At 39.5% G+C, this 7,740-nt stretch overlaps 1 protein-coding gene across 1 annotated transcript in view; it reads right to left on the bottom strand.

The window, feature by feature from the left end:
- Positions 1-5,370: 5,370 nt before the first annotated feature.
- LOC139446122 (cysteine-rich DPF motif domain-containing protein 1-like) overlaps positions 5,371-7,740 on the bottom strand; it is a 49,421-nt gene continuing 47,051 nt past the window's right edge. Inside the window, exon 5 of the mRNA XM_071227404.1 lies at positions 5,371-5,600. The gene's annotated coding sequence lies outside the window, so the exon portion shown is untranslated. The remainder of the gene's footprint in view (positions 5,601-7,740) is intronic.

Here is a 7,740-nt window from a genome sequence, read left to right as displayed (position 1 = left end):
GGTGTGTGGGGAAAACACAGTGGGGTCGGGTCCTGGGCAAAAGCAAGGGGTTACTAGTGTGTAGGGTAATTGAGGGATGGGGCATTTCGTCAATGGTTGGAATAGGGGATGTGGATCAAGGTGGCTGGAGTGAGTGAATGAGTGAGTGAGTGAGTGAGTGAGTGAGTGAGAGTGAGTGAGAGTGAGTGAGTGAAATATTGCAACACAGCTTTGACTTGAAAATGTGGCAAAGGAAGTAACATACTTTTTCATATCTGAAATTAGAGAGTGTCATGTGGCAACATATTGTCGTATCTGCATATCTCCGTTATCAAAATGACCATCTAGAGACTATGTGATTAATTAGTTAAATTCTACAGAACATGTGCTTAATTAGGTAAATTCTCAGGTTACTTTATATTTCATTGGAATCATGTTTCCATGGCAATGCAATATTATTCCAATTCAAGTTTTTTTAATTATTTTTTAACAGCATGCCAGCATGTGTAAATCCAAAGACATGCTCATGACCAATCATGCATATTTCACTTGTCACTGTAATTAAACCCCATACAAATTAATGTGTTTGCTTGCTTGTTTGTTGTTCAATGCCACACTCAGCAATATTCCAGCAACAGAGGCCTGCAAAGAATGTTATCAAGTCTTAAGATCAAACCGCCAGGTGATTTGAATGATGACTTAACCTGCCTAAAACATTACTTACAACATTTTCCCTGTCAGGCAGCAGTTTTTAATGCTGCAATTTATGACGCTATTTCTTAACTTCGCAAAATAGGTTCAGCTATGTTAAGGTACTTTTTTTACTACTTCTGTAGTCAAAATTAATGGTAGATGATTTGAATATCAAACACTTAGTGGTACTCATGTCTGACCAAGATGAACCGAAGCGAGAAACATTGCTGAAATAATACTGAAACATTGGAAAAACATTGCTGAAATACTGATGAAGTATTGTTGAAACACTGAAAAAACATCGATGAAATATCTTTTAAACTGTTGAAATATTGCTTAAACACTGAAAACATTGCTGAAATATTGAAAATACGTTGCTCACATTCTGCTGAAATATCACTGAAACACACCCAGAACATTGCTGGAATATAGCTGAAATACTGAAAATATACTGCTGAAACACTGTAAAAACATTGATGAAATATTGATGAAACCACCACCATAAATCCCTATGCCATTCCAACCTTGACACCAGGTGAGCTGCTAAACGAGGTCTGGAAGAAACCTAACAGATTGCACGATGTTCTTTCTGTCTAATTTGATTGATACATCTGTGTGAAAACAAAGCATAAAGTACAAAAAAACAAAAAAACTGGCCATATTCATTGTCAACATACTGATGAAAGTTATATCAAAATTATTTTAATGCGGCTTATTTCCATGTGGGAAGAATAAAGGCAATATGACTAGTCAAGAAGAAACTACATGCTACATTGTCCTTATGAAATACTTCACATGTGTGTAAATTGTCCGATCTCTTCAAGCAACACAGTCCATGTGTGTAAATTGTGTGGTCTCTCCAAGAAACACTGTCCATGTGTGTCTGGTCTCTTCAAGAACCCCTGTCCATGTGTGTCTGGTCTCTTCAAGAACCCCTGTCCATTTGTGTCTGGTCTCTTCAAGAACCCCTGTCCATGTGTGTCTGGTCTCTTCAAGAACCCCTGTCCATGTGTGTCTGGTCTCTTCAAGAAACCCTGTCCATGTGTGTCTGGTCTCTTCAAGAACCCCTGTCCATGTGTGTCTGGTCTCTTCAAGAACCCCTGTCCATGTGTGTCTGGTCTCTTCAAGAACCCCTGTCCATTTGTGTCTGGTCTCTTCAAGAACCCCTGTCCATGTGTGTCTGGTCTCTTCAAGAACCCCTGTCCATGTGTGTCTGGTCTCTTCAAGAACCCCTGTCCATGTGTGTCTGGTCTCTTCAAGAACCCCTGTCCATGTGTGTCTGGCCTCTTCAAGAACCCCTGTCCATGTGTGTCTGGTCTCTTCAAGAACCCCTGTCCATTTGTGTCTGGTCTCTTCAAGAAACCCTGTCCATGTGTGTCTGGTCTCTTCAAGAACCCCTGTCCATTTGTGCAAATTGTCTGGGTTGCTGGGGACGGAATTTTTACTCAAAACCCCCAGAGGTATCTTCAACAAGGCAAGAGAGTTAACTGACTATAACAGTCCAGTTTTCACCCTTGCCGAACTAAGCTGGTATTATGGAGTTACATTTTGGCAGGACTAACACGTCTATGCATAGTCCAATCAAATTTGCGCACCGAAATCGAAATCCGGTTCGTAAACTGTCGTGCAGATTTCGGTCGATTGCAGGATTTGCAAAACATGTGCACCGCCAGCTCGTTGTCAGCAGATATTTTCCAAATCTTTTCATGTTTTAAATCAAGGTGCTCACGTGATTTGATGCATTTCGCGATGTATGATCCGTTTTATCACAATATAGATCTTAATTATCGATCAGATTGTTTTGACTGGGCGCAAACGCAAGTGATACGAGAGGTGGAATCTGATTGGTCCATAGGAGAGGCTAAGAAGGGTAATAGCCACTCGTGGTGCTACGATTGAGCCCAGTAATTCCAGCCTAGTTCGGCAAGGGTGGAAACTGGACTTTTATAGTCAGTTAACTCTCTTGCCTCGGGAAGATGCCCACGAGGTGGCAGGTCTGTTAATGAAGTACTGTGCATGTGTGCAAATTGCCAGATCTACTGAAGAGTTTGCTGTGCATGTGTGTAAATGCCAGGGTCGTTTTGCACCAAGAGATCTTAGTGCCAAAACTATCATAACTCCCGTAGTTTAATACAAACTTCAGTCTAAGACAGACTTAGCAACATGATCACTTTGTGGAGCGAGGCCCAGGTCTGTAAATGAAACAAAAATACATCTGTAAAATGAAGGCCAAGTACCGTAAGTGACATAACATTTATAATTTTAAAAGTTTCTCTGAAAGTGTAGCTTTGGCCTTGCTCTACCCAAGAAATAAACATAACCTTATGTTTTGAAAACTGGTCACAGATGCGTCCAAACAGAATTTCTGCCTACGTATAAAACTCAGGCAAGTTAAACTCAGGCACATGAGGCATATGCTCAAAAGGACTGTGACTTTGTATGGTTGTTGACTGAGTGGATGGAACATTGTGTCCTTGATTGTTAGAGAGTACCAAAGATGTCTGTTTGTAATACATTACATAACAGTGTTATGGTTATTCCCTAGGCCCAAGCTCGTAACCACAAACATTTCCCTTTTACTTGGTGTCTTAATATAGTTATGGAATAATGAACAGTACTAGTACACAGCTGAAAAAAGGATCTACAAATAACATTCATAACTGCTCGTGGCCTAGTGACTTATAATACACTTACCATTCCGGTCTATTATAATGGAAATATGAAGGTGTGAAACGATCATGAAGAGATTCACAAGCTAGAAATATATGTTATAATTCATCAATCGTATACAACATGCACACAGGCATTATCATTTAATACAACCTAGCCTTTCAATGGGGCTGAATTATGTGCTGTTAACGCTCACTTGAAAGGTGTCAGGTTTACAATAGTCACCTATGTATAGCTTCAACTATACAGCAAATGGCAACATTGTTGTAAAATAAAAGCAGTTATATCCCTATCATATATCATAACAAGCCATGTGGTCCTACCAATGATGTGCATGGCTTCTCTTTGCAAACTGTGTGGGAGTGGCTCAGTCCTTGCCACATTTTTACATTACCCCAACATACTTAAGTTTAGTCATGTATGTTCACTTACAGAAATTTTAAGATCCACTCCCACTGGGATAACTGAATTTCCTTATCCAGATTCTAAAACATAAAATTTATGCATGCTTCATTCCTAACTTCATGCATACTACAATGCTACTATTATCCATAAGTAGTGTATGGGTAGTGTAACAATACACCTGACAACAGGTAGCATGACGTGAACAACCTGACATAGTTAAGCTCCTCACAAGGGAATGCTTTAGCACTTTAATCTCAACATATTAATAAAGGACAAGATATCATATAGGTATGTTTTGGCCATGTATCCTGTGTAATTTAAAAATTGAGCAAAACTGTTTGCAAACATCTGGTAAAAATTTCATCCTGGGTCACAGGCTTGCTCATATTTAGAGTTTCATTTAATGTTTGAAATCTGCATTTTTCAGAATTATCATGAAATGGCCACAGTGATTTGATAATGCCCTCATTTTGCCTAATGACGGTTCATTACCTATCATTTTGAAACATTTGTATTTGGTAATTTGTATACTAACACAAACAAACATGGAGTTTGACTGTATCAGCACAGCTGTGTCGACTTGCATAATAGAGCAAGTGCCTACTGATTAACTGTAGGTCAATGAAGTGCTGTGCATATTCTTTGAATAAATTGACAGCAATATAGTTGACACCACACAAGTTAGAGTGAGGTAATCCATTGTTGATGACATGTTTTAAGGTCAGTGTGTCGTCGACCACTATTGTGTTCTTCATTGGTGTAAATAACAGATGCTACATTTCCATGCATTGTTACTTTTTATTGGGTTCTTTTATGGATATAATCTTCTTAGGACAAATTTCTATCCATTTTAGCTATATCAACAGTAATCCTCAAAGATCCGGGTTGGAATAGGTCTTCAGCAACGCCTACTTGCTGAAAAAGGCTATTATGCTTGTCGTAAGAGTCGACTAACAGGATCGGGTGGTCAGGTTCGCTGACTTGGTTGATGCATGTCATGATATCCCAATTATGTGGATCGATGCTCGTGATGTCAATCACTGGATTATCGGGTTCGACTCAATTATTTACAGACTGCCATCATATAATTGGAATATTGCTGAATGTGACGTTAAACAACAAACAAACAACCAAACAATGTAATACAGTAATGCTATATTCCAGGGCATCATAAATGATAATAATAATGATAATGTACAAATCTACAGTGAGACAAATCCACACCCTAAACCATGCTCAAAGCAGTTGAAAGTTACCCCTGTCAGTGGAGTGAGTGAGTGAGTATGGTTTTACACCGATTTTAGCAATACTCCAGCAATATCACGGCTGGGGACACCGGAAATGGCCTTCACATATTGTGCCCATGTCGGGAATCGAACCCAGGTCTTTGTCGTGACGAACTAACGCTTTAACCACTAGGCTACCCGACCGCCCCCCTGTCAGTGGAGCAGTGTGCACTTGATAGTCATTCTCAGCTCCCTGGGGAGTATACAACCTAAACTTCCTGTAAGGTGCTAGCAGGTTAATAGTCACATTATATATCAACCTACTGGAAACCCATTAACTGATGGCGAACAGAGGCATATTTCGACCAAAGTCACTTGCCCAAGGCAATAACACTTGCCCAAGGCAATAACACATGTACCATGTGCTTCAGTGTGGGGGCAGGACAAAAGTCCCAGAAACTCTCAGGAATCAAGCAGCCACACAGTTGCCAATCCACGAATTCTCCGCGAGCAACGTTGCTTTATTTCACAGAATCATGAGCCACTATCTGCAGAAGCCCTCATTCTGTTCAACTGTCGTGTGGGCAGGTATTGGCAGGCCCTTGTGTTTCTGCAAATGATAGTGCCCTGAAAAACAGGAAAACAGAGTTATCACTAGGGCTGGGACGGGTAACTCAGGGACTCGGGTCGGGTGGGTAATGAGCAGGACCCGGGTACCCACAGGACTACCCGGACCCATGGTTAGTCACGTGATATATTGTTTAAAGACAGAAATTATCCAGAACTCTATGTTTAAACTACAAGTCACTAATGTTCGTAGTTCTTCATGACTACTAGGCACATTCCTTCTGACTTTTATATGTTTGAATAAAAATAAAACTTCAGTCAAATTCAGTGTATACACCAGATCGTTTTATATGTGTATCTAAACACATTTTGCCAGGGCTACAGTCAAACTTTTCTCAAATGGACAGTTTGTACCTTGCTCTTGAGACCTACTACGGATATACGGGTAGGGTCGGATAATAGGCGGATGGGTACCCAGGTAGTAAATTTGGACTCGTCCCCACCCTAGTTATCACTCTCCGCCGCCATGGAGCACATAAGGATTTCGTTTTTTCATAGAGTAGTCACTAATATGCAGGATAAAGTTAACACTGAAAAAAAAAAGAGTTCTATAAAGCCTTAAAAAGAGATAAGCACGAGGGTCGTTTTATGTCATCAGAAAGAATTATTAACATGAAAGGCCCCTTCTTTGGAAAAATAATTTATGGCACCAATTTTCCACCTCAAGTCTTGAAAAGTATCTCCCAGATAAGCTTGCAAAGTTTCAATCATGTAACTTATGGAGTATGTAGCACTAAGTAAAATAACATGGATCAAGGGATGTAACTGCGTAACATAAATAATTTATGGCATCAATTTTCAAACTAAGTCTTGACAAGTATTGCTTGCATAACCATGTCATGTAACGTCAATAGTCTCTGAGAAAACTGTCACCATTGCAGGTACTGTGCACTTAGTGGAAAAGCATGGTGAGGTGAGGTGAGGTGAAATGGGGTTTAACATCGCATCCAAGATTATTGCACTTATATATAGCAAAGTGCATGCATATGTGTGTGAGGCTGCTTGTACTAGTCCGGACTGATGCTAGCTCACTAAAATACCATGCCGCAGTTTAACATGAATTCCCCATTCAGACACAGTATACTGACTCCGAGCCTACCAGTCCTTGTTTTAGCCCCTTTTGGGTAACAACAAGTACCATCTTTTAACATCTTTTGGTATGATGCGGCCTGGGATTGCACCCTGGAACTTCCGCTCTCTGGACGGACGCTCTACCACTAGACCACGGAGGCGGTCGGAAAAGCAAGGAGCGAGGGACATATCCGTAAAAAATAATTTAAGACACCAATTTCTGAACTCTTTTGAGATCATGACCAGTAACATCTGTGTAAAATTTCTCTTTCTTTAACAGTTTTTGAGAAAATTTGTCCCTATTGAGAACTGGATGGACGAATGGACATACTCCTTTCTTATATCCCTGCCCCACTTCGTGCCGGAGGAAAGTAATGTTACTCTCAATATGAGGCCTACAAAGTGATTTGGTTCTGTGCCCGACCCGTCATAGGTAAAAAGTGCCAAGTTATGCTGAAAGTCACTTTTTGTGACTGAATGAAGAGCACATATCAGTATAAATTTTACATACCAATCTCTATCCACTTTACAGTGATGCTCCAACAATTACCAAAATTTAAGACGTCTTTCTTGGAGCTACAATCATAATTTTATTAGGCATACTCACAGAGTTCTAAAAATAGCATACAGATATTGTCAAAACATATTATTTCCGGGCAACATTTGCCTTTTGAAATATTTCCGGAAGTGCGAAGCCTTATTAGAAAGCTTCAAGCTTATATTTGAAATTGGATTTAAAAAAAAAAAAAATTAATTGGGGGCCAATATTTCACAATGCAAATAAAAAAATTAAAAAATTGGGGGGGGGGGGGAACAGAGACAGCCCTTTGTGAATTCTACTTTCAAAGTTTTGATCCTGCTACTTTAAAAGGAAAGAATAATCAATAATATAAAAAATTCTGAGCACTTGACACTGCAGCATTGAACAAATTCCACGTAAGTTAGTGTTATATACCTAACACAAAACTCCAACTAAGAATAAATAATATGAGAAGAGTTCATTGACAGAAAAAAGATAATCAAACAAAAAAAGAGCATATTCTGCATATTTTCTTATCAGTTAAAAAAA

Source organism: Haliotis cracherodii, unplaced genomic scaffold, assembly GCF_022045235.1.
Source record: "Haliotis cracherodii isolate W230 unplaced genomic scaffold, xgHalCrac1.p SCAF_6, whole genome shotgun sequence".
In the NCBI taxonomy this organism is placed as follows: Eukaryota; Metazoa; Mollusca; class Gastropoda; order Lepetellida; family Haliotidae; genus Haliotis; species Haliotis cracherodii.
The sequence above is the reverse complement of the archived record's forward strand: the minus strand, read 5'-3'. Positions and strand labels throughout refer to the sequence as shown.